The 26,644-nt window shown below is 36.0% G+C and overlaps 1 protein-coding gene across 15 annotated transcripts in view; it reads right to left on the reverse strand.

The window, feature by feature from the left end:
* SOX6 (SRY-box transcription factor 6) overlaps positions 1-26,644 on the reverse strand; it is a 367,281-nt gene that overhangs the window by 260,175 nt on the left and 80,462 nt on the right. For 3 of the 15 annotated variants that reach the window (XM_054067008.1, XM_054067002.1, XM_054067013.1), the window contains exon 1: positions 44-526. The exons of the other annotated variants lie outside the window; for them this stretch is intronic. The gene's annotated coding sequence lies outside the window, so the exon portion shown is untranslated. Of the gene's footprint in view, positions 1-43; positions 527-26,644 lie in introns of those variants that run through there. 15 annotated transcript variants of the gene reach the window in all.

The following is a 26,644-nucleotide window of genomic DNA, read 5'->3' on the forward strand; positions in this document are numbered from 1 at the left end:
AGAAAGAAAGGACTTTATGCTTTTGAGAAGATGTCTAGCTTACCTGGCTTTGCCATTCCACACCGACGGCCTGAACAATATTATCAGCTCTTCAGGTACTAATTCTTGCTAACTGGAAGGATATTTTCTCTCTTGTTGGATTAATAATCAACTTTCCTGATAGTTCATTTGTAATTCTCTGCTGGTTAACCCTTTTCAGGGCTCCCATTTTGAACTAAGCCTACCCTATTCAGTTCATTTTCATACTAAAACAACAAAACATAGGGTAGTATATACATTACAATTAAATAGAACTAAAAGGAAAGATTAAGAATAGATTATCTTAAAAAAAACTAAAAGCTTATAAATACTTAAGACTTCCCTTCTCTTAAAGACTCTACTTACTAAACCAAAAAGCTAGTAAACCAATGCATCAACAAACTGAAAGCTGTGAAGTCCTGTGGCTCAAAAGACAGCACACTACTGTGAAGCTACTGCTCAACCTCTCATCTTCACTGTACGTCTAAATATGACATGTGCCTGCTGAATTCTGAAAATAACTCCTTTTATTATTGAATAGTCTGCTGAGAAATTACCACAGTTATCAGTTTGTGCAAGGCCGTCCATCTGTGTTGTCAGAAAGCAAGAGCAAGAGTGGCCAGGAGTAAAAATGAGATAAGAGAGGCCCAGAATAGCTATAAAGGGGAGTTCAAATAAGGTCAGGACAGTTTAAGATGGGATACCTAAAAATTCTATGCCATTATTTTTCAAAGGTAATAGTAGCAAATTCCATACATTTTATCAGTTTCATAAGAATTCAATATATTTTGGCAGCTCTGTTGTGAAATAATTAAAAAGATTATAAAACAAACCCAGCAATGGGTTTTAGAGATCTGGTATAGGAGGGTAAAACATGCTGGAAATCCTGACCTAAAGAAATTAGCCTTTGTTTGAGGAGTACAAGAGGGACCTTGAGATGTACTTTCATTGTGGACAGAAGGAAGAAGAAGAGAAAAATAAATCTATTGCATGGATGATTGAGACATAACACTGCAAAAATAAACAGAGAAATCATAAGAAAACCTTTTCTTTTTTTTTTTTTTTTCCTTTCTGGAAAAGAATGACTTGGGGGGTTGGACCTGCTAAGAAATGACAGTTCTATTCACTAACAGAAATGCTTTCCTGGTAAACTGTGCTATAGCTGTTTTTTTTTTTAAAATAATACTGGAGTAAGTTTACTTGCTGTAAACTTTCAATGATATGTGCTGTGGAAGTTGTGATAAAATGCTATAAAGCATTGAAGTAAATCTATTTCACATTTAGTATAATTTTATTCTGTGTATGTTTTAAGGAAAACCTTTTAAGATCACCAAAGTTACAACAACTAAATTTATTGTTGAGTATCACATCAGTGGTACTCCTGGGGGCTTCTCTTCATGGGAAGAAACCTTAAACAACATTTTCTAACACATTGGATTGCTTCCCAGAGATGTGATGGCCTACAGAGGCAGTGCTGAACAAAGCAGGCTGGAATAGTAAGTCAGTAAACAAGCTTTTCAGAGGATGGTCACAAATAAGTGCAACTTTGTTTAATAAAGGCAAATTAGAGTTATCTTTTGTTCTTTAGAAGGTGCATTATCTTTCTCTCCTGTTCCACCTGACTAAACTGGTGGTATCTCTTCTATCACCTGACTGAGTGGTTGGCTGGAAATAATGGAACAAAACAATCCACTATTGTTACAAAAGACAATGATCTTTAATGTCCTTGGAGCTTGCCATGACCTTTCATCTTTCCTATCCTCCAATGGTCTCTCCTAACAACTAAAACTACACCCTGTTAGGCTGAATTCCAGATTGTCATAAAAAGCCCCTTCGTTTCAAAACAAAACCAATTTTTACACCAAGGTGGAGGAGAAACACAGGTCCATTGTTCCTGCACAGATGGAAGTTCGAGTTACTAAGGCAACAGCTCTAATCCCCCTTTTTACCACCTTTTTCACATCATTGGCCTATCAAGTGTGCTACCTTTTAACTCATAAGCTCAAAAGCTGGTAGTCTAACTGACTGCCCTAATTAGCTACGATTTTCACAGTACAGACAACATGATGAGCTAATCGAAATTTGCAAAATAATGACGTACCTCCAGCAAATATTCCTCCTCCTGAGGCCCAGTCTTAGAATAACAATAATGAGACCATTATTAGAGGAGGGCATTAAAATGCTGCACTGCTGCTAAACAGAGAACTTAATTGTTCTGGTCTTGTCCATTGAATCAACAACCTATTGTTGTGGACTTGAAAAATAAAGGACTGGAGAATGGGTGCCATAATGATTGGTCTGTGCTGCCATACCAGCACTCTGTAGAATTGTTTTCCTTTTGAAACTCTTGATGGACTAGTAGTTTTGTTTAAAAGTAATATAAAAGGCAATTGTCTGGATAAAAAGTCCTATTTATTGAAATCTTTAGAAGCAGTTGCATGGATTTGTTCATGACCCCCAAGATAAAAACATAGGGACCATAATAACGCTATTTGTAGAGACCACAGCTTGTAGTGACACAAGATAACACTGTCCTGTCTAGCTGTCTAGCTCCTGCAAAAGGAAGGAAGGCATTTCCTTTGCAGACAGAAATCATGACAGAAGGTCAAATAGTGGACAGACCCAATTCATCTGTCAAAAGAATGTTTTATTAAAAAGAAGAAAAAAAGATCTAATATATTTTGTGATCATTTAGACTTCTGGGTTTTGATCAAACTGATTTAGGTATGCCTAAGTTACTCACAACACAGGACTTTGGTTAGTTATTAGAAGTTATGAACTTTTTTTTTTCTTCACCTATTCTGTATAATTACACCCTAAACTCTGTACTTGGGAAACTGAATAATAGACCTTGAGATATACTGACTCAAGTGATGTAATATCCTACTATTAGCTTAGGATATTCTTTCTTTAAAATTGGAACTGGAAGGAAGAGATATCTAAAAAGTCTAGAATGTTTTTAAATCTTTAAAAAAACTTACAAGAAACCAAAACCGGCAGCATTTCACAAAAAGTTTAAGATAAACATGACCTTGAAAAATCAAAAATCATACTTTTATTACATAAAATCATTGTTAAATAACGCTACTCCGGATTCCCTTCAGCTTTCACTGCAACAAACCAGTTGAAAATCCATAAGCAATAACAGAGTTATACTTTGGAACAGAAATTAAAATTCTGCTTTATTGTATTTTTTATAGTTACCTCTCTTAATACATCTTTCTACATACAAATTCTTCAAAAGATAGGCTATGATTCAAGGTCAATATAAACATTTGGAAACAACAGAATCTGAGCTTGCAAGAGTACCCATTGGTACTCTTTATATTTGCTCTTTATTTAAACTGGGAAATGTTTAGGGTTTTAATTTTTGTTATTCTTACCAATGTATTATAAATCTAAATGAGAAAAAAATCAAAGGAAAGAAGGGGGGAAGAAAAGTTAAAAGTTAAAGGTTAACCCAAAAGGCATTTTCAGCACTCCTTAGAACTGTTCACATAATGTAAAGTCATCTTGCATGTACTCACAGAACACATTTTCTTTAAACTCAGGGTCTTTTCTTTTGTAAATTGAAAAATACATAATATAAAGAAGTATTAAATTGTAAATAAGACCTTGCTTCGTTCAATCTATGCTTTGCTTCATTTATCTCCATCTTGTTAGGCTAAATTAATTAACAATCTCTATGTTGCACACTTTCTCTTTTCATTACATCAAATAATGGCCTGGATATGGGAGAAAACCCTCACCACAGGGATCTTGAAACACTACCTTGAGGAAGAGTCACTTACATATGTATTGCTTTAGCAATATTAACTAGCTAGATGTTATGACATTTATTAAAAGGATTCTTCATCACTTTAAAATAATTATCCTGATTTTTTGAGAAATAAAAATATTTTTTTAAAAAACAGAGGCTTGCAACAGATCATATTTACAATTTATTAGCCACATGTACCAAAAGAAAGCAAGTCCCTAAATTCATCAATAGTTTTACTCAATGCTTTATGTAAGATTAAAAAACTGCAGTTGAATACAATTTCAGGCCAACTGTGTATACAATCTCAAACATATGAATGTGTCAAATTACTCAAACCAAGTTGCTGTGCCATTTGTCCGTGAATATTCTGTATATAATTAATTGGATGTCTGGGACAATTTCGCTGGTAAATCTGGTTATTTTAATACTGTAATGGGGAGCAATGTGCTAAACTGTTAGGCAAGTTTTCTTCCTTTAACCTACATTATGGCATCTAGAGCAAAAGGACAAAACAGTAAAGCCCTTTTTAATCTCACCCTGATCAAACAACCCTCTTTCTCCAATCACAGCTTTGTGCATGATATCTTTCTGCTAGTGTTTCTTATTTAATTAAAACAGACACTGACAGAAGGACATGGATTAGGACTGTAATGATGCATTTACTTAGATTAATCGGAGGCTCCTTTTGGAGTAATGGCTTAAACAAAGAACAAAAGGAAATTGTTATGAAACAGCCTTTTATCCCAGGCAAAGGTCACATTATGGGGTTTTTAATTTTGTCAGCCTCTGTTATATTGGGCCGTGCTACTGGAACATGAGAAGTGCTTCTCTCCCCCTCTCCCCCGAGCCAAGCCAGTTACTATAATACAGCCATTAAAGCTGCAAATTAAAATGTCTGATTTTAAAACAGGTTGCTTAGCTTTCAAAACCCTCTAATTAGCATGTTGTGCATTGTTGTGAAGGAAAGAAACCTAAAATGCTAATGACCTGCTGCCAGGTGACCACACTGCTGTGCAAAATAATACAGACCCTTTCAAGTAGTGGTAATAATAATAGCCAGCTCTTATGAATTACCCAACTCCAGACCTACTCTGCACCACATGTGCTTAAAGAAACAAGCGTGCATCCAGCCAAAGATCAGAGTTCAGTAGTCAGCGCAAGAGATTGTTGTATGTTAACTGGAAAGAAGTCTGTGCCCATTCAGACACCGTAAGGAACTATAAAAACATTTAAAAACACCATGGGCCAGATGACACCCGGACCAGCCACAGAACAGAAAATTCTTACCCTCTCACACAGAAAGTACAGATCCAGTTCTGTAAATTGAAGAACCACAGAATGGTTTGAGTTGGAAGGGACCTTAAAGATCATCTAGTTCCAACCGCCCTGCCGTGGGCAGGGTCACTTCCCATTAGATCAGGCTGCTCAAAAGAACTAGCCCCAGCTTACTGTGCTAAATTCTGCTTCTCTGATTTGTTCATAAAAAGGTAATAATGTCTTAAAAGACTGCAAATTCAGGTATATTTTTGCCTTTGCCAGCTCCCCATTCATTGTAACACACTCGTTGAATACATAAAATTAAGCTGGAGCTGCCAAAACTCAAAATTTTTCCAGAAGTCTTGTGATATTTTCTTAAAATATGCTACAGGAGAAAGTCTGATAATTCAGCTTCAAAGGCTTAAACCAAATAGAAAACATTTTTTTAAGCCTCACGGTACTTGAAGCTCTGGGTTTTCTGAATAGTCCAGTTTTAGCAAACTTACTCACTTTACAAAAAGTTTGAAAAGAAAAGAACTCTCACAGTGACAAAATGTATCATAAGACACTTCCTTTTTTGAAATCGTAATTACAAAAATATTCAATAGTCTTCTACACCACCTAAACTGTACACAGATCAAGTGCTTCTCTAGTCACAGAGTGCACATCTCTGGCAAGTTAAAACGTCACACATGTGCCTAGAGGCCCACAATCTGAAACCAATAAAGAAGATACACCTTGCTCACAGTGTCAACATTTGGTCCAAACAACAGCAGTAGAGACTGCTGTTCAGTACCATAAAGAATACTTTCCCAAAAGTCCAAAATAATTAGCTGCACAGTCAAGATTAACTCCACTTGACCTGATTTTTACTAATAGTTAAGAAAAAAAAGGCTTTCTTTCTAACTTGATGTCTTCACCATAAAGATCCTGGACCAACTCCCTCCAAACACACCAGTACAGCACAGCATGGCAACATTCTCCAAAGTCATAGTAGTAGGAAGTTGGATAAGGTGTTGAGAAGCTGTGCTGGCCTCAATGTCTGTTTATTCACAGAAGTCTCCTAGCCTTCTCCTAGCAATTCCTAATTGACAAGTAAGGGACAAAAATGACTGCAAAGGGGATTTTCTGTTATTTTGAATCCCTTATTGCATTATGTTTTACTTAAAAGTTCAGCAGTCCAGAGACAAGAACTATGTGATTCCAAATCTCAATGCCTCCAAAACCACTACTCAATGGAAAGTACAATTCAATTCCTCTCCAGATAAATTACAAAGCAGTCAGGTTCAGCTAATTATCATATATAAAGGACCACAGATGTGGTTTCATCCAAAACTCATGTGTCAGCGCTGTGTATTGCTTGTGTCTATTTAACAGAGCACAGGCCAAATTCTGTCATGTTGTTGCCACTACAGTCCCTCACAATATAATCCCGATCCTGAAAAGAATTCAACAACTTGCACTTGAAAATATTAACACAATTGCAAGCAAGTTACTGAAATAACCTGCATAAAAAAGGAAAACACACTTATTTGCAAAGACAGTCATTTCAATTTACTTAACACTTGAACATCTGAGCTGCTTAAAAGGTGTCAAACAAATCCTGGTAAACAAAATTTTAATAAACTTAACTATGTAGTAGTATTCTAGCTGGTTAAAAATAAACTGAACTTCACAATAGCCTTCTACAACTTTGAGATATCACTGTCATCAGCTAATACCACCATTTGTTTATTCCCTCATTGATTTATTTATTTATTTAAACCTAACTTCTCTTCTACCAAGATAATTACATCTTAAGATACAAGAACCTGTTTTCACAGATACATGTATCATCCACTAGTGATCCTTGACTGCCTCTTAGTTATTTTTTCCTGAATACCTCTGCAAGACAGAAATTATAGTGCTAACTTTATTTATTAAAAATTATGCTAACAACTACTGAAAACCAGACTTTGTGCAAAGTGATAGGTGGCTCTACCCTTTACAACTCAGTCAGGAAATTCCCATTATTTTCATTTGTGGCTGTGTACTTACTATGCTTGTAGAACTCAACCTAACTGCGTATTCAAAAGGCAGCTTGTGATGGATACTGCATTGGTATGCAAAACACAAACACATTGTTTCCCAAAAGTTCTAGTTGTTCCTTAAAATATATCAAACACATCAATGCTCTTTTAGTGAGCAAGTAATAACGTCTGCATTATTATCCTACACAGAATGTGAATTCATGCTTTAAGATCAGAGCTGCTTAGACAGCAAATTATCTGCATAATTTCACATTTACCAGCTAGAGAGCTGTCCAGGTACAGCCTGTATACAGTCTGCATTACAACAATCAGTGCGTACATGAGTACAGTGCTTTGTGTCTTGTGGTTTTTGCTGAATATCCATGTAGTACATAGTAATATATGGAAAAGAACAACAGTAAACCAGTAATGTAAGACTTCAATACTGGAGTCTGACAAAAGTCAGGCTGGCATAGCAGCAGCTAGTGGCATGGCACAGTGGAAACATTAATAAAGCAGTCAAATACTCAGTAATCATGCTGGTCTGGTGTAGAATAAGACACTGATTGGGCTTCAATATATTATGAGTTCAACCGGGTCCATTAAAATACATCTCTGAGTAACTGTAGTGCTCTGTCATGTTGATCTCAGAAACTCTGGTGGCCAATACAGAAGAGAAAGGACAATTTATAATACTTTTTCATTCCACTGAACATAATTTTCACACACCAAAGCAAAAGTTGCAATACATTATGTACTGATGTATAGCATAATAAAATGTATTTCAAGGAAAAGAAATGAAGACATTGAGATTTCATGCATAATAATGTAAGCAAATTTGACCCAAAGATATGAAAAAAAGTAAGCTCCTTCTATATATGTGTTTTTTTTTTTTACTCAAATAGCCTCACAAATAAGTGTGTGTGGTGTTTCTGTATCTATATACATACACACACCTGAATCTGTATAATATGGAAATACATATGTATATAATGGAACCTATGTAACAGTCATATGATGAAACCCAATCCTGTTCTTCAAATTACCAGCTTGTGCCTCCAACCGCTAGTATCGATTATACAGAACAGCTATTTTCTCTATCTTCATATACTGTTAAACAAGAGTAGTTCTTATCTCCGAGCACCAGTATCAGCTCTTTGAGTTTGTGCCATTACGTACAACCAATCTTAGTTTTTTCTATGTGTCCTTCTCTACAGGTTCTCCACATCCTATTCCACTTGGTCAGTCCATACTGACATCACTGTATGTACAGCTTTGTAGAGCTGTCAGATGAAAGAAAGCAGAGCCGCCTGGTCTTTGGATTTCCAAAGGACTCCATTTGGGCCATAAAAACTAGCGGCTCTTTTTTCAACCACATGAACTACAGGATCAAGCAACTTACATATTTGAAATCAAGTCATTTATGAGATTACCACATTCACAATTAGAAATTGTTATTACTATTTAACTCTTCTTGCAATCCTAGACATCCCCTCTCATTCCAAAACTTCATTCCCATTTGATTTGTGATATACGGTCCGAAATGGTGTTCAAATTCCTTATAAATTTCTTATTTGGTTTCAGAACTGTTGCCCCTACAAACATACTACTGAACTACTGACCTAACACCTTAAATTTTCTTTGCAATTGAAGTCTTCATCTTTTCATATCTGATATTCTTTTAGTCCTGAAGATAAACTAGACAAATGGTAGAACAAAAACCACACAAGCAGTCAACTCTACTCTTCTGGCTATTATCACTTGATTTCAAAAAATAATAAGGCTATTATATTCCAAACTGTCTTCTACAAGAGAACACTGATCTATGCAATTCATCATGGATTTTATAGCGAGTGTCAGAAAATAGTTGATAAACTGCTTCATATTGCAGGCAATAGAAAAACTACCTATATACTTGCAAGTGCAGATAATATACTCAGTGAGCATTTAAAAAATATTTTTGCATTCTAGCATGCACAAATTATGTGAAAATTTCACCCAAATTAAGTGAGAAGAAAATTATCCATATGCAAATTTGGTTTGCATCTCACTTCAAAAACACAGGCTAGGTTTCAAAAGAAACTGGGCCAAATGTAACTGTTAAATGATTTCAGTTTGCTGGTGAAATCAACATGAAATAGCTCATACAAGAACGGAATCATACATATATGCTTAGTATCACACACGCACACAAAAGATAGCCATGTGGTGAACTTCAGTACCTCTTCAAAAAAATAATTCACTAGGCATCTTTCAGCATTCAACTTATATTTTTTCCCACTAGTCAAAATTTTCCGATCAGCATTGCCTAACGAAGAAGGTACACAGAAGAGCAAGGCATATTTTTTACTCAATACATGACATACTAATTATCTTTTTATGCCTCGTTTCACCTGTGTATGAAACAGGAGGAAAAAAACAACTTTATAAATCACCTTTCTAAACTGCTTTGAGATCTGCTGATAAAAAGAGGGAATGAAGGAAAGAAATTGAATCTCTAAGCAGTCTGGAACAGGTATCACTTAAAAACAAAACAAAACCAAACAAGTTAATGTAAAGGTTTGGTGAGTTTCAGTTGTTTGCTTGTTCTTTTTTCCTTTCTCTAAAGCTGGTGCTTTCAATATCCAATCAACCAGTCATACTACTGCATTGTTTCATTATAAAGTGGATCAGAACAGACAAATTAATCAAGTCAGGACAGTGAGTGCACTTTGTTTACGTGCTATATCCTGTACATATCTTTCCTAGGTTCAGACTGAAATCCAGCTCCAGCTGCAACAGCTTTCAGGCTGACAAATCTTTCTGGAGCTGTGCCACGCAGTGTTTCAGACCTGGAAGGTGCTGCAAGCAGGCACTTTCGCTACACTTCTTAAAACCCCATATATCAAATTTTCACACATTAAGCAGCCCTCCTAAGGTATACCTGTCGTAGTTTAATGATATGCAGCATCGAATCTTTGGGCATTCATTTCTTCTGTAAATATAACTGTCAGGATTTTAAATCTTTCATTTCTAAAGCGTGGAATTAAAATATATAACCTATTAGAAAGAGGATACTCTTAACGATAGTATAGAGACTCATTTATAGTTCACTCTCAAAGAGCTTAGGGTAATAGATTTTGAAACTGTGTTATTTTTGGTATACATTAATATTCTGAAGTATATCTAAATCTTTACAATATTTTCACTGCTGACACAGCTGGAAGTTGTCACACTGATGGAAACTAAAGCAGTTTAGTGAGTAAAGTAATGCAAATAATTTGAACCACCTAAATTTTTTAATTATTGTAATCAATTTAGTGTTCCACCAAGGTAACTTAGCATCATTATAGAAGTCTTCCTCATAATCATGGAGAATGAGCTATACAACTATCTAGTTTCTCCAATACAGATTTTCTGACTTTTCTTATATAGATATATATTCAATGTTTGTATATATGCAATATGTACATATTTGTGTATGCATCTGTATATACATAGCTATATATACCTACACACACGGGTACATTTAAGCAAAATTATTTGGTTTTGTTCTCAGTCTTTTCTTCAAAGTCCACCAGTTAGACCAGGCAGAAATACGTAGCCATTTCTCAGCTCTGTTATTTGGAAGAGGACACCACGAGGTTCAGGACAGAGCAACTGCCACAGGTGAGCAGCCTCAGGGAACAAATGCATCAGCAAAAGAGGAGGAAGCAGAACTAGAAGGAGGAGAATGAGAACAGCAACAGCTTGGGAGACTCCCTACAACAGTTCAGGGACTCCCTACAAACCCTGGGAAATTCTGCCTAGCACTTGCATTTGATAGGAAACATTGGCAAGCACTTCCTTCCAACAGACTATTTTAGATTAAAAAGGCATGGAAGGAATAAAGAGTTAAATGCATAAATTTATATAAAGGGTTAAGATAATCTCATAGAGAGTGATTATTTTAAATCCTAAAGAGGTAGTATTTTGCTGTACTTTTTTTCCCTTCAAGCCTGCACCTTTTGTCATAATGAAATGCACAGTCAGCCCTCACTTGGTAAAATATTTGTGTTGCTATGCACTTAAATGTTTTTTTTCATTGTCTTTTAAAATAGCTTCCCACCCACGTTTCTCTAAACAGCCGCCCATCAGTACAGCTGGATAACATGTACAAGCTGAGCAGTAGTCTCCTCTTACCCCTATTAAAAGGGTCCTTTCCTTATTTCATCAGCCAGAACACATGAGGAAATAATAGGACTTCAAAAATAATGGGGTCCATCTGAAAGGAATTCTGATTCCATAATACTCCCATACTCCACTATAACTCACAGCATCTGATCGACATTCAGCATAGTAGTTTTAGCACAGGCAAGTATAGAAGATCAAGGTAATCTTATTTCTTTTACATAATAATATTCATAATTCCATTGTGTGCCCTTTTTCCTCTGTTTTTATTCTTTCCCATTCTTTCTGTGAAATATGAAGAACTCACAAGCATGATTATCAAATTTATGGTGTGTGCTTGCAACACCGCACATTATAGTCTCACGGTTGTTTGCCCTGCAGTGTGAAAGATTTGCATTGCGTTTAAATGGGAGAGATCTATACAAACTATAGTTAAAATATTATTACATTTCTATGTTTTTCTATATGAACTAGTAAAAAAAATAATTTTTTATTCCACTTTAGGGCAACATTTTACTACAATTAAATGAAAAGGCTTAGCTCTGCTATTTCTTTGAAAAGAATCATGACCAAAAATACACAGTTGTAGGAAACGTAACTGGAAAACAATAAAAAAAATCTTTCTACTTCCTTAAGAGGCAATATCAGAATCAAATACATCTTGTTGATATTTAAAACCTGAACATATTCCCTTCTGTAATTCTTTCATCTGTGTGCACAATTTATACAGGAGCTTTGAGAGAGAAAAGAATGAAGCGCTTGCCTTTAATCCTGAGGGGGTTTTATGCAGTGTTGTTTTTGTTGGGTTTTTTAATTCATTATACTCTCCCTTTCCATCACTGGTGACCATCACTGCAGCACCATACCTCCAGCTGTGAGCTTGAACATACAGCTCTCTGAAGCCAAAACAAGTGCTGCTTTTCTGATTTAAAACAAGGAACACTGGAAGGGGGGGGAGGAAGCTTAAGCTTCCATTCCTTTTGAATTTCAGTGTCACCTCTGTAATGGACTACATGGCACAGCAACCCAGATAATATGACAAATTACTGGAAAAGCTGCAGAAATTAAGATTACAGAAAATTATCAGATCTTTCAGCAGCAAATTAATATTGTGTCACCTTCAGAGGGAAAAACTCTTTAACACAGGTTTTACATGAAATATTTGATAAACCATTCACTTAATTTGTAAGGTTTCAACATTACAAAGCATAACCTGAAATCTTATGTACCTGACATTACTTCTCTGAGGGAGGACTATCATTTAAGAGGAAAGGAATTCTTTTTAGCAGGAAATCCAGCTCACATTGGATACAGACAGACAGAAGGACAGATAGAAAGAAGAAAGCAAAGAGGGTAAATATCAACAAGTAAAAGGATAGAAGATTACCTGGCAGTTCTGCCACAGTTACAGAAAGAGAATGTAAAAAGAATTTTTTTTTTTTTTACCTCATGAAGCCCAGAGTACACACTTTATTATAGTGAGCGCTGACTTATTTTTCCAATACTCAGCCTGAGACAACAGCAGCTGACTACAAGCTCAGCAAAGGACTCTAAAATTAGTATTTTTAAAAGTCGTTTTCTTCTCATAAAATTTGTACATTAAAACTGACATTTTAAAAGGTTACTTCTGTAGAGAGGAACTAGCAACTATCAGATTCTAAAAACACCAATCAAATATAAACGTGTTTCAAACCAAAGTTCGGTTAGTGCAGAGAAATCGCCGTGCCAAACAGTGGCCCAGAGCAGGGGAAAGTCTTAAGAAAAATTATGAATTAGGTAATTCTTCGAGTTATAGTCTTATTGCGTGAAAGCTGTCGTTTAGATCTCATAGTGCTAACTGCCAAATGGCCTGCGTAATTCCACGTTGTTAGCCATAAAAAGTGGATTTCCTACCACTTCAAACAAATCATCAATTCCAATTGTGATAGAGATAGAGAAAAAAGCTTTCTTTCAAAGTTGGCCTGTTTCATCTTTTTTTTGCCCTGCTATAGAATACACCTTATTGCATACAGAGTTTTATACACTTTTAGGGCACGAAAAATGCAGCTACTCATTAACGTGTCCACAAGTGTATTAAAATTACATTTACCCCTGTCTTTTATATGTAAGTTTGTTTTATCTGTTACATGCAGCTGTAAGTAGAAGAGACAAGTTAGTCCAAGGACATAATGTCTTTCAGGCTCTATAGCACTTAGCAGGTTACCGGGCCTCCAAGGCCTAACAGATTTAACCAAGACTTTTCACACAATCAGGTAAAGAGAGCTAGGCCAGTCAGCAGATGTCCCATTCAGATAACAAAGAGAATATTTTAGTGACAATGTGAGAAAACAACAGTAAAAATGGTAGAGAAACGCACTGAACCGTGGTGCTCTTTTTTTCTTTACTAAGAACCATTGACTGGAGTTTGACGATGACATACACTGACTGTAGTCTTCAGTAAAGGGACAGTCAGTCATATAAGCTTTGTCACAAGAGGCCTAAATAATTATTATTAGACTACAACTATGCTAGACAATTTTCTCTACTCAAATTTCCTCTGTGGATTTAGGACCAATTCATAGATGAACTGTTAAAACATCAGGCTAACAGTTGAAAGATTGTCAAGCGTGTCATCACTGAATTGATATACAACAAAATGTTGCTTTGAACCTTCAGTTTCACCTCAACATAATACAAGTGTTTAGTGTCCTCCAGTCTAAGTTAGCAATATTAAAACTTGCAAAGAAGAAATAGCTATTGGTACCCAAAATGGCTATAGTCAGCTTCAAACCAATGAAGCACTGTGGTGCGAATAAAGCCAGTTTTAGCATTTGTTAAGGTCACTTCAGTTCTTCAAGTGACTCTTCTTAAAGCCCATTACCTCAGCTAAATATGCCCAGCAAACCATAATAATGATGGAGATAACCCATCTGAAGAAACCAATTTGGGGTGTGGTTTTGAATTTGAATCAGGGAAAAGATGACTACATACCACCCCATGCTCTTGTTCTCCTCTAAGGCCAAGTTTAAATAAAGAAGAATACTTTTCAGTTATCTTGGACCACATTTCAATGGCAAGGGAACTGTGAATGAAAGAAGTTTACAGAGAAGATCGTTAAACATTAAAGTATAGTATAATCACTGTATGAATTAGTCATAGTCAGTTTAGACACTGTCCAACCCACTTTCCAACCATCTGCAACAAATGTGCTCCATTAAAAGAGAACCATATGGAAAACAAGCCAGCAATTAACACAGCTTCTATGCATACCTCTAATACAGCACAGATTTCAAACTTTGAGTGAAACTGACTGCTGAATTACTTCCATATTGCTGCTGTTTAGACCTTGGCAACACATATTTATCCTCACTCACTACAGTATGTCATCCCAAGACACTGCTATATCATCAAAATAAGTATGAAAAAAACACCCACAACTGAGTCAGTCATTGTGGTTTATAGCCTCTGTTAATAAAATTTTTGCAGATCAAAGTATAACAGACTTTTTCAAAGATGCATAATATGTTACTTAAGACTCAATATCAAACCTAATAGCTAATGCAGGCCAAATCAATTAACTTAATTGCTAATTGGTAATGTCTTGTACTACTAACAAAACTGCTTCAGGTTTGAGCAGCTTTCTGCTCTCCCAGATTATGTGAAGTGCTAGAGATGATGCACTTCACACATTTCCCAATCCAAAGGAGACATGCGGAAATCCTAGTTCCAAAATTCAGAGCCCTTAAAACGCTCACAGATAGTGGCATTTGGGTTATTTTTCTTTTTAAAAAAAAAAAGTAAGGAAAATAGAAAATTGCATAATTGTAACTGCTTGAGTGTACAAGACCCAGAAAGTTCACCTTACTGTAAACAAAAAGCTGATTATAAGCAAAATGTTTTGTTTTCTTATTCAAAGTAAAGTGCAAGTACTTAGTACCTACTATGTGTCATTTTCCACCCAGTCCCTCAGAGCTCTTCACTTTAAAAACCTAACTCTTTAATTCAATCTACAGGCACACGTTGTCTGATGCTCAGAAGTTCAGTCCATGAGGTTTGGTCAAGGTGGTGAAGACCCACAGAACCATGCAGGTTGGCAAAGACCTCTGAAAATCACCAGGTCATCAACTCCTACCTCATGCTCACATTAGCTCTGCTTGCTCAGGTACTTGTTGAGTCAAGTTCTGAGAATCTTCGAGGAGGATGAAATTGTAAAAGAAAGTGTAAATACTGCACTAGAAAAAAATACACTGCATGATGAAAAACATATAGGGTACTTAAAACATGACATTTCCAATGCAAATTAAGTTGCTTTAGATCACATAATATAAAACTGAGGGAATTTATATTTGTGTTTTTTAAAAAAGAATTGGCATTTATTTAATTAAAGAACATCATAAAGCAAAACAATTCTAATTCATCAAAATGTGTGTATTTCATCAGTTATTCAGGACAAAAAAGGCTATAGACATCATTTTGGTACAGACTTCTAAATTTTTCAAAGTGGAGTTACAGAAGAGATTTATTCCATGAAACATTACCTCAGTACCCACACAATCTCAAAAGCACTGAAATTTTTGAAGCAGCCTTTCATGACTCTAGATCATCCATGGGCCACACTGTTTCCAAAGACCCACAATAAAACATGAAGAGCCTGGAAATGAAAGATTCAGAGGCAGGTTTTCCCACATGAATTTAAATCTGTTCACACAGAAGTTTCTCCCCCATTAAGCAGAAAACAAGAAGAAATTGTAATACAAGCTCCGCATTTCTTCATGGGTGCTTTTCACACCTTCAAAGTTTCAATACTGACAGTATTAACAGAGCCCTACAGCAATAATACACAGTCCAAGCTTAATACTTCGACAAAACAGTACGGCTTAGTTATTATTATATATATCCACTGATGCTTCTTGATATTGTCCTTAGAACTGTCAATTGTAATAGCTATATAGAAGACCATATGTTGTTTGGTGGTGGATTTTAAGTACTAGCTTTCAAGTCATATAATTATACTACAACTTTCATTTATTCCAAAAAGGAAAGTTCTAGGAAACCTTGTCCTGATGATGGCCTTGCACATCTGACACACCCACTAGCTTACATACATTAACAGAAATAAAAGGATATAAGCATGCATCATCTTAAAGTTCGTGGTTTGAGGAGACATTACAGCAATACTTGAATACCTAATAAAAGCAAGAATACATTTTGTCTTAAAAATATGCCCATAGCATCTTAAAGAGCTGAAGCAGCACTAAATGGGATTCTGATTAATGGCATTTCAGTTTAATAAAAAGAAGGTTTTGGTGACAGCCATACTAAACATCAGTTTGCAAATACAACTTCAAATAAAGCATGCACATATCAAATACTGGCCTGCCACTACATTTATTTTCTACATTCGTTAGGTAAATGATATATTGCCAAAAAGTCAAAAAATATTCAAATAGTATTAAGACTGCAGAAAATTTCAATGGTTTGGAATTAGTACCTAAATCTCCTGCATCTCCCATAAATTCCAACTAATTAAATTCCTACTATGTTATTCCTCCTGTTTTCCCCACAGCTGTTTTATATATTTTCACCTGTTTCGCTTCCCTTTTTGTTCAAGTAACAAAAAATGCTTAACCTTACTTGATTGACAGAAAGGAATAACAATATTTAATTAACATCACTTCATATGTGACAGATCTTAAAACTCTGCTCAGTCAATGAAAGTATTCCCCCAACATTTTTAAAAGCTTTTTAAGAAAGCTCAGAACACTGTGTCCTTAATTCAAAAGCACATGCCGAGTTAATTATGGTCTTATGCTTTGACCAAAAGTAGGATTTGTGGGATTTTCTTTTTCTTAAGTCAAAGGATTCAAAAGTAATTTATGAATGATACTGAAATAATGCACAAATTAGCTGCTAACATGCTGTTAGATTCAAGCGTTAATTTTTTTTTTTAATGTACCGGGAGGGTCAGCATTAAAGTCATGCTGACTTGAAACTCTATTTATATGAAAAACTATGTTAACTAAACAATCATACTATTTTACAGTCCTCCTACTTGCTTTTAGATTATTGCTTTTGACTAGGTTACTTGTGAGAGATTTCAGTGCAATTTCTGCCAATTTAAATATAGACGTTTCCATAGCTAAACAAATAATGTAACAGTGTCACAGAGACTCCCCAGAGTTACCATTTCTTTAAATGCATAATGTTTAATTCATGTTCCCATATCTATATTAGCAGTTACACTATAGGTGTATATTATATAAATTCTTGTATCTTACTGCTTGTTTAAGGAAATGGGTTAACTGTGTTCTTGTTATTACTGACACATTTTCAAAGTGGTCACAAACGGTTCAAGGCACGTACTTGGTGGGGGGTGTAGGTGAGAGCACGTGTGTGTGTGTGTGTATGTGTGTGTGTGAATACAAATATAAAATGGCCACAATTTAGTAATGTTCATCAAAAGTATCATTATGTATTTCTCAATTTGATTTCAAAGAGCATCCAACTTCCTGTAGATTATTTGTTTAAAATGTGATTTCATGTGCTTACTCACATGGATCAGCACCGCTTCTCTCCCGCATGATAGCTGGCAGGCACAAAGGGCACTAAGGCTGAAGCAGTTTAAGGAAGGATGTGCCATGGATAGTTTTCTCTCTGACTTTTTCCCTCCCTCTAGGACACGTTCCTCAACAGCAAACTGAGCCAGGCGGAGTCCAAGAAAGTCACACTGCAAGGCCTTCCCTAGTTCCAGCCAAATACTTATCCAGTCCTAGCTTGGTTCAGGACCAAGCTGAATTTCCCCGAATTTCTTCTCACAGTTTCTATATTAACTTCTCTTTTATCGTTAACAATAAACACTAATAACCATAAGCATTAGTCCAATGCATTCTGACAATCATTTATGTTAGGATAATTTTAGTACCCAATAAAATTATTTCGGCAAGATAAAGTTCTCTTAGAAATGGAGGAATCAGTTTTTCTCAAGAACAAGGTATGTGCAATATTAATATGCACAGGATTTTGCCAAAACATATTGAATCCTTGCCTAACACTTTTGCATCCATTCTGCCCACTTTACACCTCTTGCTACAGTAACTAAATGAACTCCATATGACTATTTAGTTATTATTTGCAGAATGAGTGTGGTTTTAAATCAACCAATGCAAGATGTGAAGTCACTTCTGCACTATCCATTCAGCAAATAAATATGATCTAAAAGTAATGTATTCTACAGCTCATATTTCCACTGTATAATTTCATAGATTTTGAAAATGTCTTCAGCATGTTCAGTCATCGGTAAGGTCAGGGTTACCGGTGGCACAAATCCAATACTGAAATCTCTGCTAAAATAATGCAGAAAAATAGCATGGCATTGTAATACAGAATTAAGACAAAGGCCATGCTCATTCAGATTCAGAGAAGAGTACAGCTCAGTGACCAAAAAGGAATAATGCAAAAGCAGTATAAGCTTAGTGACAGGCAAGTTTGAGACACTGAGCCTATCTGTGAGAAAGGGCACCTGGGTGGCCACAGTCAGGGGCTGTGTGATACAAAGTTCTAGCTACTGCAGCAGAAACCTCTTATAAGTAAGCGTCAGACTGGCCATCACAGCGGCCAGGAAAATGAGAGAACTAGAGCTCTCATAATGAATTCACAAGTTAGCATAAGCAAAACATCCTAAATGCAAGTGCATTCACTTCTGTATCTTGCTGCAAGAGAAAGAGCAGCTTGTCAAGTAGCGAAGTTTCTACTTCCATCTGATTTTCAGTAACTGTGTATGTAAGACACATTTATACAGAAAATGTGCAAAACATGAATATCTTTTCACAGAATAAAATGCCAGTATTACTTTAAATAATACTTTTAAAAAAAAAAAAAAGCTGCAATGACTGAAGTGATAGGAAAAATGATAGCTTCTTATTTTTTTTCTCAATGCTGTCTGAAAAGCCAAACAATTTTCTATTTAATTACTCTACATTTTATTTCACTACTTACAATATTTGCCCATATAATATAAGGACGGATTTTCGAGTAAAAGCAGATTTAGAATTTATGACAGTTACAATTTGCAAGATACATATCAGAAAAAAAGAACCACAAATTCAGACTTCGACTTGAAATGTTTGAAAATGCTACTTGGATTTTTTGTCCAATTTTTTTTATAAATCCCTTGCTTTTAATGTTTTGTATCAATTTAAGAGATGAACTAAATCAAATAAAAAGACAAGAGGAATACAGACTGTGTTAGAATAAAGGAGAAGGAACAAAATTTAAAAAGAAATGTGGGGGGAAAGCAAGGGATGAGTATATACTTATGTCTTAGAATACATGTTTTAATTCTAACATCTCAGTACTAACGTTTTGCGTGCCTTAGTTCTACAATGTGTACAAAATACATTTATAAACCTAGATCTTCGAAAGTATTCACTAAGATAATATCAGTTGACCCTTGAGCAAATTTTTTTCCTCAAGTACCTAGTAGAGAAAGACTACCTATAGTCCTGAAATATTTGTGATGGTGACCCCCTCTTCTTTCACTCAGTAATCTCAGACTTGTGCTTGAAGAGATGAAGACGAAAAAGGCTTATTGATTATTCAGTCAGTGATGTCTCTTGGATAAACAGAAAAAAGGTTTGTCACAGAAAATATCTACAATGAACTCATGATAATTAGGGGGGGAAAGTGACAAACAACTCCTCTTTCATCTGCTAGAGAATTTACTGCATTTCTAGCCCAGAAAACACAATTATTCAGAGCTTGCCTCCTCCATTTCCTACATTGCTTCCTTCTTCTGATGAACAAGAGACTTTTCAACACAGATGTGGTAGTCTTGCTTTCTTTTCTCCTTTCTGCCCACAAGTAAATTTATTGCTCACGCCAGGTTGATGGCCTCGGAAACTGAAAGGGCTCCATTTATCCACAGAACACTCTCCATTGGCCACGCAGGCTGCTTCACGTTATCCCACCGACCTGCTTCAACCCTGACCCAAAAGGAGCAAATGTCAGGAGCCTGCAGATAGATCAAGTGCCATTTCCATTCCAAGCCTCATATGACTCCTGAAGTTGCCAAAAAGCTATCAAGTAGTGCCAGCATCCATGAGCCTAGCCCTGTGGACACCTTTGTGGATTTGAACCATCAATTAACATAACACAGAGAACCTAACTGTCAAACTGTAATAAACACAGGCTGTTTTTGACTTGGCTGGGTTCAAATCAGACCTTTAGTATGACCAGTTCCATTTCTAATAAAATCTTTCCTTTGCAATCCAGTTCCGGGGGGAAGCGGGGGGGGAAACGAACACAAAACAAAACAAACAAACCCCCCAATGAACTAACAAATTATGAAATCAGTATTCACTAGTACAGAGAGAAAAGATGTCATGAGCCCAGACCAAACACAAACATTTATTTTCTGTGTACTCCAGTACTGGAAGCTTTACCAACAAAGCATAGTAGGAAGAGACTCTCCCTTCAGATGCTAACTTTCAGCTGCACCAGCCTCACTAGCTACATTTTGTTGCTAAGCACTTGTTCATTGTTAGAACTTGTGTGCCTTTTTAAATTTAACAGTATGCACTCTGAGTGGAAACCAAAACGGCTACTGTGGAATCCAAGCTGAGGTGTCTCCCACTGAGAAGAGATCTTATACTAAAAAAAGAGAGATTAGACCAAGTTATACCTAGAGGTACCAATGAAAAAAGCTAAGGTAGGAAGTACTGTACAAAAGTTGCTGCATATGGTTGGTCACTAAGGCAAACAGTTTATAAAAGAATTCTCATAAATTACCACTTAAATAACCAGTTTTGTAGCTCTTCTAAGTTTCGCTGTAAAGAGCAAAGTTGAAAGAAGAAAAATTCTAAGTGGACATAAGGAAAGCTTTTTTCACCATTAGGAGAAATAAGCAGCGGGACAGACTGCCCAGGGAGGGTGCGCTTTCTCACAAACTAAGATACCACCTGGATAAAGACCTAAGAAAACCTGGTCAGACCTTACAGCTGACTCTGCTCAGGAGCAGGAGGTTGGACTAAATACCTAGTGAGGTCCCTATCAATCTAAATTATCCTATGTTCCACATCTTGAGAGAAATATCAGACAATTTAACCAAAAAACACTGACACTGCAATGGATATGAATGCACAGCAGCCAAGGCACTAAAAACTACCAGAATTATGAGGGGGTTTTATTCTGAAGTTCTGCAGAAAGTACTATGAATATTACCACTGTGAAAACAGTGGAAAAGCGAAAGTAAGTTTGTCAATAATATTGTTCTTAACATACTCTCTAATCTCTGGTAAAAGTACCATTACAGAACCGTTGAAGGTTTTGGTGAAGAAGCAGAAGATGACACAGGAGAGAGTACACTGAATGACAAGTAATGTGGCTAATCCTTGTGTATAGACTGGAATCTGAACCAGGCTTTCAGACAGCAACAGATGTTGTAAGACTTCAGACAGCTGGCCACAGCTTCCACTGCTCTACTTGAAACAGTTACACACAGTCAGCCTGTGGAAATAAGAGATCTCTGCGTATCCATGAGCTCTCTCTGGTTCTGGGCAAAAGAAGGTACCTTCACGTTTCAGCTCCTTCTGGCATACAAAAAGGACGCATCGCTAACATTCCTGAGGACTAAACAAATGCGCCTCACATTGCATATGACTGCTATTAACACAGTAGCTCCACTGAATTACTTTGAGCAGTACTGCTTCTATATGGATAGTTTGTGTTGCCCTTTTTTTGCCCTTTATCAACTAGGTTTTACGTAACAACATATACCTCAGTGGGTCATAGGCTTGATTGAATTCCAAGTGCCCAGAAACAACACCCAAGGTTATTTGCTCATCTTCTTTTTGATGGAGCTGTACCCTCCTCTCATTTTGCTATGCAGACACTCAGGCCACCGTGTTACATATTTTATCACTGGAGTTATTTACAAGATTGCCAGTCTTTTGGAAGTAATTTCTTCTTCCATCACACAGATCCACAGGGAGAACTTAGCCTTTATAGTGAAAATTCTAATGCCAAAATTTACTTTTTCAAATTAAAACTAAATCCAGTAGTCAAACTATTCAGACTGCATTTTGAACCTCCTTGACCAAAGTATGTTCAGCAAGGATGCATGGAGTATTTATGATTATATATCACTAATAGGATCTGCTCGAGAAATTCAGACCTCTTCTGAATTGGTCAGAAGGAAATTTCAACTATGCTTTAAAACCTGTTTATAAAATGCATATATAAGATTTCTTTCTTCTCTTCCCATATTCAGAGATTTCAGTGTAAATACCTGCCCAGCATGAGAAGAACACGTTCTTCAGTCACAAGGACCTTCAACTTGATCTGATCTTCTCTAACTGACACCCTTCTCTCACAGCTCTCCACCCCATTTCAGGCAACCGTTGTCTCCCTTTCCACTATTTTCATACATTCCCCTCTTTCGGTAGAAACTCAGATTTCAGTTCTTTACCCATGGCTGAGCCCAATAGATCTCCTGCCCTTACTGCCTTAACTGACACCTCCACAGACCTCACTCCATTTCTGCCTGTACCTAGGCAGTTAGCAAGTCTTTTAAACAATTTTTCATTGCAGTTCTTCAACAACATCTCTGAAAAACACTTTACATCTATGGCTGAAAAGCTGTAAATGAAGCCTTAACTATTCCAGAATCTTCCTCTTGGTGCCTTCTGTCAAATTCTCTTTCTTGGAATAGTTCAAATTTCTTTTATACTTCCATGCGTCTGAATTCTGAAAGAACACTTAACAAAGACAACATCTGTGTATTACAAAGCTGGGACTCTTGAAGGACTTCACTTGGCAGTCCTGCAAAAAAATGAACATACTGAAATAGAAATTTCCAAAGGCAACATATCAAGTCATAAATGCCCAGAATAAGCCATGTGATTTTCAGTGCCTGTATTGATAATTCATTGCCTTCTCCTTGACAAAAATCTACCTATGCCAAGCATATTATGGAACTTTAAAGCCACAACAGAGATCAGCTTATAAGTGGAAGAGCTCTTTCACAGGAAGTTGGTTCAAATAATTTCTTCCCTGTAATTTCAGTTGAAAGTGTTGACCCATAATATTGAATTAATTCAATACTGAAGACCTTACAGCACTTCTCTCCAAACTGTAAACATGCCACAACACAGAATCATTGGTGCTACAGTACCCACGTCCCCACTTCAAAAATACGTACATTAAAACTAAATATTGCACCCTTCTGAATTTGTATTTTACAGCACAGACACAGAGCACTAAAGGAAACAGGAAACATTGTGGTAACATGACTATAGTATTGATGAATAAAAACCATAACCCCCAGGCTAAGCTGCCAAATAAGTAGTGAATTAATTTCTGTAAAGTACTCCAATATTACAAAGGTGTGTTGAAAGGTGTCTGCTCATGTTTCAAATTAAACGCACTGCTGGTCAGCATTAGCACCTCAGCTTTGAACAGCAGCCATTTGCCTATAACACTTCAGGGGCTGGGAAAAACGGATTTGCCGTTCACACTGGAATAATTAGAACATGTCAGGAAGAATTAATTTCCTCATTTTTCAAAAGGATACACAGAAATTACCATGTTATTATATGACAGGGTCCCTTGGAGAATTGTATTAAATTTAATTTCTAGCGCAGCCCACACAACAAATTAAAGTCATAAATAAGATGGAAAGAAGCGGGACGCAGAGCATATGTTTATGGCAATGAGTGAAGCCAAGGGACCAGAAACAACTATCTTCATTTCATTTTATTTAAATCAGCCAGACACTGTGTATCTGAATGACAGCACTTGTTAATGGTACTGAGATTATAGGCTCCTTAATTTTAGGAAACAGAAGCAGTCAGTCAGTATTTGAAATTATTTTGTTCTACAATACAGATATTAGTTTAAATTTACTCCCTTTCAGGGCAGCGTCTCATGGCCCTGCAGCAATGTGCATTTTCATAACATGAGATGCAGTTTTATTTTTAATTGTTTTGTTTTGTCTAAGTAACAGAGAAGAGTTAATACAAGTATTTTTAACAGAAATACAAAACCAGGAAAAGTGACTGGTAATTGAGAGAACAAATCTTTGGGTAGGCAGAATATTCCAAGACTGAGAAAGACAATGGCAATAGCCAGTTATTTTATTTGATACAGTAGGTCATGGTTTTATTTGATACAGTGTTTAACTGTCAGTTTCTAAAATAATTTTCTACTTTCAAGCAATCCTAAATGTTCTGGTAATATGAAAAGAAAAATCAGTGCAATATTACTGCTTGCTAATACCCAAACACATGAACTTCGGAGCAAGACAAACCTCTCCTAACAAGTCTCAAAATCTTAAGTCTCTTTCTCAAACCCAGAGAGCCAGATGAAGGCCTTTTGTCCCCTCTGTAAAGAACTTGCACTCACAGAATTATTTGTGAATTTGGTCATTTTATACAACACTGAAGTCAACCCAACTGCGCTTTAATAACATTTATAAAAATTTAATAAAGGTTTATAAAATATTAACAGTACTTTAACTTATTTTAATACCTCCTTCTATATTATTCTTTGTACATTTCAATTTTTAATTGTTGTGAAGCTCATGCACTAAGATGTCAAAATCAGATAGAATTACACTGAACATCCTCTCTTGTCTCTATGCATCCATAGCAAGTAAGAAGACTTCTCGTTCAAGCTTGTGTACATACAAAGGCATGGCAAATTCAGTGAAATACAGGATTTGATAACATTAAATTCTGGAATACAGGTTGACATAATTACTAGTCATCTCTGCTGTGAAACTGCCGCCTACTGCAATGTTGTATGGAATATCCTGCACTTTAAACCTCAGCAGATTTTCCAGAAATGCTCACTAGTATTTCCCTTAATACAAAACAAGAGTTTCTCTACAATTATCTGAAATTAAATGTGCAATAACAGGTGATAAGAAAAGTTAACAGAAACATTCAACATGACAAAAGCAATTAGTATACAAAGATAGACTGAAGTTAATTTCTGGAGAAGACATTAACCTTTTCTTTTTGATACCTGTAAAGTTTCTTTTTCATATAGGCATTTGCTGTGATATGGGAAAAAAACTGGAGAAATCCTTTGGCTACATTAACCAGGGCACTACAAACTGCCAATATCTGACTTGCAACCATTTTATCATGCTTGTTAGCTCAAGACAATCTTAAAAGGAAAAGAGACTTTGCACACTTTAAGAAATAGCTGCCATGGATCTGAGCACTCCCTTGGGTGCAACAAACTTTAAATAATTTGTGAATCAATTAACTGGCGACTCTCTACATAACACAGATTTCACACTCCTAGGTCACTGCATTATCAGCTTGATACGAATCATAACATTTTGGAGAAAAGTTCATAATTGAAATCATTAATTAATTTAACAGGAGCTTTTAGTTATGCATAGCATTACACAGCTGTAGAGGAGCAGAGATCAATTAGTTGTTTCTCTGTCAATTTTCTCTACTTGGTAGAAAACTTTTCAGTTTGTGAAGCATATAACTTTCACAGCCTTTTACAGCTATTTTAAACTCCAAATGCTCAAAATTACTTTATACGATTTTAATGTAAGAAAAAAAACTCAGGTGCTGTGAGGAAGAGTCAGCTATGACTTTGCAGCACAAGATATTACGTAGTTACCTGCCTTCCTTTGGACTTAACAGAAAACAAAATTAATTGTATTCAAACAGGGATCAAATATGCTCTACAGAAAAACAAACATAACAAGGACCCAAAATTATTTACTTATATTATCAAATTTGCTTACTTATAAGTGATGTGTAAGAAAGCTGCAGCACTTGCATGAGAAATGCATCAGCATTATAGGAGAAACATCTGCAAAGTGTACAATAAAGAGGGAAAATTTTCACTAGAATCAGTTTCATGACAGCAGAAATGCTACTGCCTCTCCACAGAACTCCTTTACAACTATGAAAGACTAATGTAGAATCATGAGAAAGATTAAAATAATGGAAAACACATTCTGCAGTGAGGCAGCCAATTGACTTATTCCATGAAATATGTTTAAGAAAAAATAAAAAACTACTTCAGATCAGTATCTAGCAGTATGCACGTGGAAAATATGATAAGAAGATTAGACAAACATGGCTGTAAACTTAATAAGTAAGATAAATTAAACAGTAAAGTAAATTTGAAAAGGTTCTGCTACATCTGCTATCATTGTAAGTCCTGCAGGCTGCATCCCACAAAAATATATCCCTTAGTCTACCCAAAGGGGCAGATTTTAGGGGCAGTTCTATGCCAGCATTATGCAAGTCACATTACATAATTACTGTGGACCCTCTAGTCTTGAAAATTATGAACCTATTAAAGTTGGACTTTTTCAGACATGCATGGGGGCTTTCACCACTGGACTTTCATGCATGCACTCAGGGAAACACCATGATCAATCTCCGGACCATATACACATACTCAAAGCTCCTTTTATTAGTTCTTCCTGAAGGATAGACAT

This window comes from Cuculus canorus, chromosome 5 (assembly GCF_017976375.1).
Source record: "Cuculus canorus isolate bCucCan1 chromosome 5, bCucCan1.pri, whole genome shotgun sequence".
NCBI lineage: Eukaryota > Metazoa > Chordata > Aves > Cuculiformes > Cuculidae > Cuculus > Cuculus canorus.